Source organism: Equus caballus, chromosome 19, assembly GCF_041296265.1.
Source record: "Equus caballus isolate H_3958 breed thoroughbred chromosome 19, TB-T2T, whole genome shotgun sequence".
Lineage (NCBI taxonomy): Eukaryota > Metazoa > Chordata > Mammalia > Perissodactyla > Equidae > Equus > Equus caballus.
This window is the reverse complement of record NC_091702.1, coordinates 63,945,666-63,952,904: the sequence shown is the minus strand read 5'-3', so window position 1 is coordinate 63,952,904 and position 7,239 is coordinate 63,945,666. Positions and strand designations below refer to the sequence as shown.

The following is a 7,239-nucleotide window of genomic DNA, read 5'->3' as shown; positions in this document are numbered from 1 at the left end:
AGAGCTACCGGCTGGGAACAGCAGTGTAGGGAATCCTTCCCTTTGCCAGCATACCGTGTGACATGAGAAAAACATGTCAGCATCCTCGTCAGGATCGATTACGGCACATACATTCTAGTTCTAAGCTCTTGAGAATCTGGTGAAGGCTGTGAGTCCCTTCCCTGGAGAAATGCACGTGTGTGTATACTCATGAACGCTGTCTACAGTCTCAGGAGCTTCACAGCCACCAGGAGCCTGTGACTCAGGTTAAGAATCTATTGTAGTTCCGATCTGCACATCAAATATAATTTTTCTGCTTTCATAAAAATGAAATCTTGAGTTAATTGGCACTGCAAATACAGCCTGATAACCAGAACAATAGAAATCATGTACTCTCCTTGAACATGGATACGCAGTGAGCTTTTTCCCAAGTGAGGTTGTGTGTTCGCTCCTAATCAGTCCCAAGTTCTCTCATAAATAACTAATTGACCCAGTGCTTAGCAAGCATGTGATTGTGTGTGTGTGTGCATGCACGCACAAAGCTGTATGATAGGTAATATGAGGCTTTCAAGGACATAAAAGATTTCTTATCCTTCAGATGCATGTATGGGAGACATGCACTTTATTAGATTCCATAAAAAAGGGGCAGAAATACAGAGATTGAGAAGAGAAAGAATTTGTATCTGAATGGGAGGACTAGGGAGACTTCAAGGCAGAGCGTTTGAGTTGTATCTGCTAGAAGAGTTGATTTGGATATTCAGAGGGGGAGGCGAGGGGGGTGAAAGAGACAGGAACAGAAAATGACATGAACCGAGGCAACAGTATTTTGGGGGAACCACAGGTGATTCAGCGTAGTTTGATTAGTATCTGGATGACCAATACATCTCGTCTCGTGTTCTACCTCTGACTGGTATATTCTCAGTAGCATGTTGAGAAAGATCCTCAGGAAGTGTAGGGCTTGGTGGGAGGGGGTGCTCACATTGACTAGCAATATCTGCTGCGGGAGTGTGGGGCGGGGGGGGCTCGTGACCAATTTGTTTTAAAGAATGAGCCCAGAGAAGCCAAGACTACATGCTCATTGCTGCCGCCTCAGTCCCTAGCACAGTGCCTGGCACATAGTAGGAGCTTCGTAAAATGTAGGTTAAATGAGTGAACCAATGTACGCCAATCCTGGTTGGGATCACTGCTTCTGGGGAAAGTGGTGTTTCCAGCCAGAGCTGTGTTATCAAGTACTAATGAACTCGTGACTATCATATTTCTGAACTTAGCCATAGGATTGAAGAGTGACATGGATGACATGTTAATGAAAATGGGCACAACTACTCTCCTTTTTAAAAATTAGGAGTCCCTCTTTGCAAAGGACTAACTCTAGTACTGTAGTTTGCTGTTTCACTAAGGAATTCCCTCAAGTGTCAGAGAACAAACCTTCCAGCTCTATTTGTTAATCAAATCAGTAAGATTTAACCTCCTTTCTATATTTTTAGTTAGTCAGGAGTGGAGAATTTCCTCAAACTCCTCTAACCTTTAATAAATGTCAGCTTCTTAGATTGAGTACCACTGACTCCAATTTCTGATAGTGTCAGTTCTGTATTGAATGTGACCCCGGGGAGAAATCAACTCCAGCTACTGGCTAAGTTCTCAGCGGTCCCTCTGAGATCAGGCCTGGGTACAAGGTTTTAGACTAGTTATAACCAGACAGCCGGGTTTAGGTTTTCCTGGTAGTATCCTGGATTTGTCCTTGAAGGGAGGGGAGAGACCGTCTCCACCATCAGAGGCCCCACACCTGGCACAGTGTCTGACGCATACAGATACTCAACAAATACTCCCTAAATTGAATTTAATTTTGTGGCTCCTTTTGTGATTTACATTTTCTCAGTATATTTTACACTTTAGTGTATAAATGTTTTATCACTCACATCGAATTTATGATTTAATCCAGCAAGACTTTAATCCTTCAGCTATATACCAAGTCTGTTTTCACATTCTCAGTCCCCTCACTCCATCCGAGGAGTCTGCGCGGACCCGGAGACGTCGTGTGGATGGCCTGTTTCCGGGAGTGAGGGTGGAGGTCGCTCTGTGTGTCCAGCTCTCTTGGGTGTCTTCTCCATCCTCAGCCCTGTGCTTCCTGCTCTGCCCATCTTCCCCTTCCCCTGCTGATCAGCCTGAGTGGGTTTGGGAATGAGAGTAGCCTGACAGCTTGTCCTGCAGCTGAATGCTCCAGGTTCAAGGTTTCAGTTTTTGGTGGACATCAGAATCTTTTGTGAAGCTTATTAAATGTGCAAATGCCTTGGCCCCACCCTGGCCTTCTGGAATCAGAATTTCCAGGGTTTTCAGGGCTCCTTGCAGGTATATGGGAAGATGATTCTAGGGCACAGTTTAGTCTAACTAGGAAATGCCGACATTGGAGAGCACCTGTGACAGGCAGTGGCCATATGGTGCTAAGAGAATGGGTTGCTGGGGTGCCCGTGGGGATGAGGCAGCAGAGTGATGAGCAGCTGCTGTGTGCCAGGCGTGTGGGGTCCCGTGGTGAAGAAACTGGCTCAGAAGGAGGGATCAGGAGTCACCTAATCTGTTTTTTTGCTTTCAGAAAACACTTCTAAGGTCATTCTGGTTTTTAATCCTTAGCTGTATTAGTTTCCTAGGACTATGTGGCAAATTACCACAAACTTGGTGGCCTCAAACAGCAGAAATGTATTCTCTCACAGTTCTGGGGAGTCTCTTACAAGGACATTTGTCATTGGATTTAGGACCCACCCGAATAATCTAGGATGACCTCATCTTGAGATTCTTAATCGCACGTGCAAAGAGCGTTTTTCCAAATGAGGTACCATTCACAGTTTCTGAGAGTCAGGATGTGGAGATATCTTTTTGGAGGGCACCATTTAACCTATCACCCCAGGGAAGGAGGCTCTATAATCTTTTCTGCTACCATTATTTCTCTTACAAAGCGATTAAGATGAATATTTCTTTTTGAGCAACCCTACAATCTTCAGAATCTATAAGCATCTTTTTTATGTAATTGTTGATTTAACATCATCTCCATTGCATTTATTGGCTGTGATACCTGGCGATGACCAGGAGACTCATTTAGCACTGATAAACTTTAGTAGAAATAATAAAATAATTGTTGAGCTGTAATTTAAAAATTATTATAACTATTAAAAGAGCTTTAATTATTTGAAACTTACAACAAAGCGTTTGTGATTCTCATTAGTCATTCTCCTCTCTGGTTCACATATGAGTAACCCGGCTCCTCTTCACCTGGGATCACACTACCTGGAGATGCCTGTGTGTGAAGCACACAATCCCACAAATTAAGGTCTGCATTTTAGACCATCTTACCTTGTGATAGTAACACCAGAACAGGCACTGGCTGGAAACTGCAGACATGAATGTGAAGGGTCAACTCAAGGACATCCATGGTTTCAGACAAGAAATATTAATCCACTTCGCCAAACTCCACTGAAATATACTGTTTTAGGTCTAGATATTTTTTTAAGTGACAGGATTCTGGCTATTAATCTGAAAATAAAGGCTTCAGGAGTTCTGCAGACTTAGTAATTAGATCCTGCTCATGTTTCCTGTTGGAACAGTACCTTTGGGCTTGACAATAGGGAATAATTTCAGATTGTGAAACAATACTAGATTCCTTAGCTTAATTGATTTGGGGCTTAAGTTTGAAATCACTGTTTATTTTCTCAGTTCATGGAATCTTAATCCACCTGGCCTTCTCTCTGCATTTGCAGCCAAATGTTGCTTGGGCCGGACTTCCATTTCAAGTACTTGTGTGAGAGTGTGGGGTGCCTCTGCATGGCCTCTCCCGGAAGCCTCAGATGTGGACTCCCTGGGAATGCACTGTCCTCTCTTGGGGCATAAGCTTCCTAAGTGTGGGCATTTGTCTCCATGGGAGTCTGCCCACTAAGAGCCTGTCTTTCCGAACTGGCTCCAACTGTTTCCGTATTAGGTATCACTTTCATTCTTTTTAAAAAATAAATTTTTATTTATTTTTAAAAATTTGTTAAATTAATTAATTTTTTAATTGGAGTAACATTAGTTTATAACATTATATAAATTTCAGGTGTACATCATTATATTTCAATTCACCAACCAAAGACTAATTACCATCCATCACCATCCAAAGGTTCATTCATTGTTTTTGCTCCCAAGAAGTATTCCTTCCAGAATTACTTTAAAACTTCCAAAAAATTCTCCTTTTTAAGCTCTTGCAGGTGGAAACAAGAATTGTTCATCTTCAAGATAGCAATTTTGGCCGGTGTATCTTCATATGTCTAAAGAACATTTGAAATATATCACTTGGGAAAACAAGCAAACATTTGGACCTTTCAGGTGCGTCTACTCAAAAGATCCCTGGAAACCCTTTTAAAAAGGTAAATTTCTGGACTAAACTTGTAGAAAACTTTAAAAATAATATACTACATTAACTTGTTTAAAAGAAAGATAAACAATGAGACACCTTTGGGGCCCCACAAAATGATTTTTTGTATAGACCAAATAAGGCTAGATTTTAATAGGCAGATTTTTCCAAACAGATCTTCTAAATTTGATGAAAATCTGTCTAGTTTTTTTCATCTGGTGCAGTAGACAGAGAAAGAGGTCTATAGAAAGAAATGTAACTTACACAGATTATTAATTTCCATACACATTCCAATCATACAGATTAATGAGGTACATCATTATAAAGTTCAGGAATTTATAGACAGCTGACAGGTTCTTTTTATGGCTTTATTCTATTTCCAAGGCTATATAAATGAGTCTTCTTTCTTCCCTCAGCTGAATTTCTTATACCAAATCTGTTATCAAGGTCAAAATGTCTGTTGAATCGGTCTTTTTTTTTCTTTCCATTTTCCCTGGCACCACCCATGTCTAGGTTTTCATGACTTCATTCCTGGATTACCACTCTAGGCTTTAAATAAACCCCATTTTATTATTGAAACATTCAAACACACACAAAAGCAGGGAGAATAGAATATTGAACCAACACGCACCTACCATGAAGCTTTATTAATTACAAACATTTTGCCGTTCTTTTTCTTCCCCCTTATTTTTTTCTGGAATGTGGTAAAGCCCACTCCACTCATCATGGGATGTCTGTGAGTATCTCTGATAAGCAATTTGTCTTCCATAGTTTTCTAATTATTCTTCCTCTCATCTTCTCATTTTTCTCACCAATCCAAAAATTTCCAACAATTTGGCATACTCTTACGAAAACTTAGAAAGGTTTTCACAGGCTCAGTATTGTTTATTGAACCTGATGCAAACTCTTGTACTGGTTTGCAAAGCCATCTTTATTTCAGCTTCCCCCTTCTGTCAAATCTTCCCCAAAAGGCTACCAGGTGGGTCTCCTCACTACTCAGCCAATGCCATGTTATTACTGTCTCTGGTCATGCTCTTGCTCACCCAAATTCTGTGCATCCCAGAAAGCTCTGCTTGGGTACCACTTCCTCTATGAAGCTTTTCCTAGCTCATACTGACTTCTCTCTTCCTTGAACTCTTGGGATTTAAACACAGTTCCTCTAACTTTAAATCTTCTATTTTCTGTAGTCTTAATTATTGTACTCTGGAAAGTGGGCTCTGAATCACTGACTAGCAGCATTTGTTTTTAAAGAAAACTTTATAATATTTGGGTGAATGGTATCTCTATTGATACAAAGAAGGTCAGTGGTGCTGGGCAGAATCTAGCATTGGTGTAGCAAGCAGAATTCTAAGACAGCCCCACGATCTCAGCCCCTGGTGTTACTCCTGTGATTGTGTTTTGTTACACGGCAAAGTGGTTTTTCAGATGTAATTAAGGTTACTAATCAGTTGACCTTAAGATAGGGAGACTATCCAGGTGCACCTGACCTAATCACACGAGCCCTTTAAAAGCAGAGTTTTCTCTGGCTGGTCGTAGAAGAGGAAGTTAGAGAGAGGCTAAGCCTGAGAAGGATTCAACCCACAATCATTGGCTTTGAAGATGGAGGAAGGGGACTATAAGCCAAGGAATGCAAGCAGTTTCTAGATAGCCAGAAAGACAGTGGGATCTCAGTCCTACATGCCCAAGGAACTGAATTCTGCCAACAAGATGAACAAGCTTGAAAGGAGTTTCTTCTCCAGAGCATTCAGGTAAGAGCCCAACTCAGCTGACACCTTGAGTTTGGCCTTGTGATACTCCACGCAGAGTCAACACCGCCCAGACTTCTGATTTGCCAAAGTGTGAAATAATAAATGGGTAGTTTTTTTTTTTTGAGGAAGATTAGCCCTGAGCTAACATTTGCTGCCAATCCTCCTCTTTTTGCTGAGGAAGACTGGCCCTGAGCTAACATCCATGCCCATCTTCCTCTACTTCAAATGTGGGACGCCTACCACAGCATGGCTTGCCAAGTGGTGCCATGTCCGCACCCGGGATCCGAACCGGCAAATTCCAGGCCGCCAAAGTGGAACGTGCGCACTTAACCGCTACGCCACTGGGCCGGCCCCTGGGTAGTGTTTTAAGTTGTTAAGTTTGTGGTAATTTGTTAAGCAATAATAGACAACTAATAAAATAGGTAACAGTGTTTGAGCTTGTAGTGAAATTTTATGCAGTTCCTGCTATTCTATTTTTTTTCAGTTTTATTGATATGATTGCCATACAACACTGTTTAAGGTGTTACAGCATGAAGACTTGACTTGAACATCCCTTACCTCATAAAGTTACAATACATTTTCGTTTTTCCTTGTGACGAGAACTTTTAGGATCTACTCTTTCAGCAACTTTCAAATATACCGTACAGCAGTGTTAACTATAGTCACCATGCTGGACGTTACATCCCCAGGACTTATTTATCTAATAACTGGGAGTTTGTACCTTTCCCCCTTCACTCAATTCCCCCACCTCCCACCCTCCACCCTGGTAACCACAAATCTGTTCTCTTTTTCTATGAGTTTGGTTATCTTTTAAGATTTCACATATAAAAATATGGAATGCTTCACAAATTTACCTGTCACCCTTGCACAGGGGCCGTGCAATCTTCTCTGTATTGTTCCAGTTTTAATATATGTGCTGCTGAAGCGAGCACCCAGCTGTTCTTATGAAGGTTCCATATCAGTAAGGGAGGTTTTCCAGTCAATGGAGGCACTCGTCTTAGCACCTGTGATCACAGCACGGGCGAGCAGTGCCCTTACTTTATGACACCTCACCCTTGTCCATCAATTTCCCACTGCAGGTAGGACAATTTCAAGGAAAGGAAAGTCTAGCTTCCCTATTGCCTGTATTTTCAAGAG

General features: G+C 41.6%; 1 non-coding gene across 1 annotated transcript; it reads right to left on the bottom strand.

Moving 5' to 3' along the window:
* Window positions 1-6,928: 6,928 nt before the first annotated feature.
* LOC111769127 (U6 spliceosomal RNA) lies at window positions 6,929-7,034 on the bottom strand. The gene has a single exon (XR_002801924.1). It is a non-coding gene; the product is annotated as a U6 spliceosomal RNA (small nuclear RNA).
* Window positions 7,035-7,239: the final 205 nt, after the last annotated feature.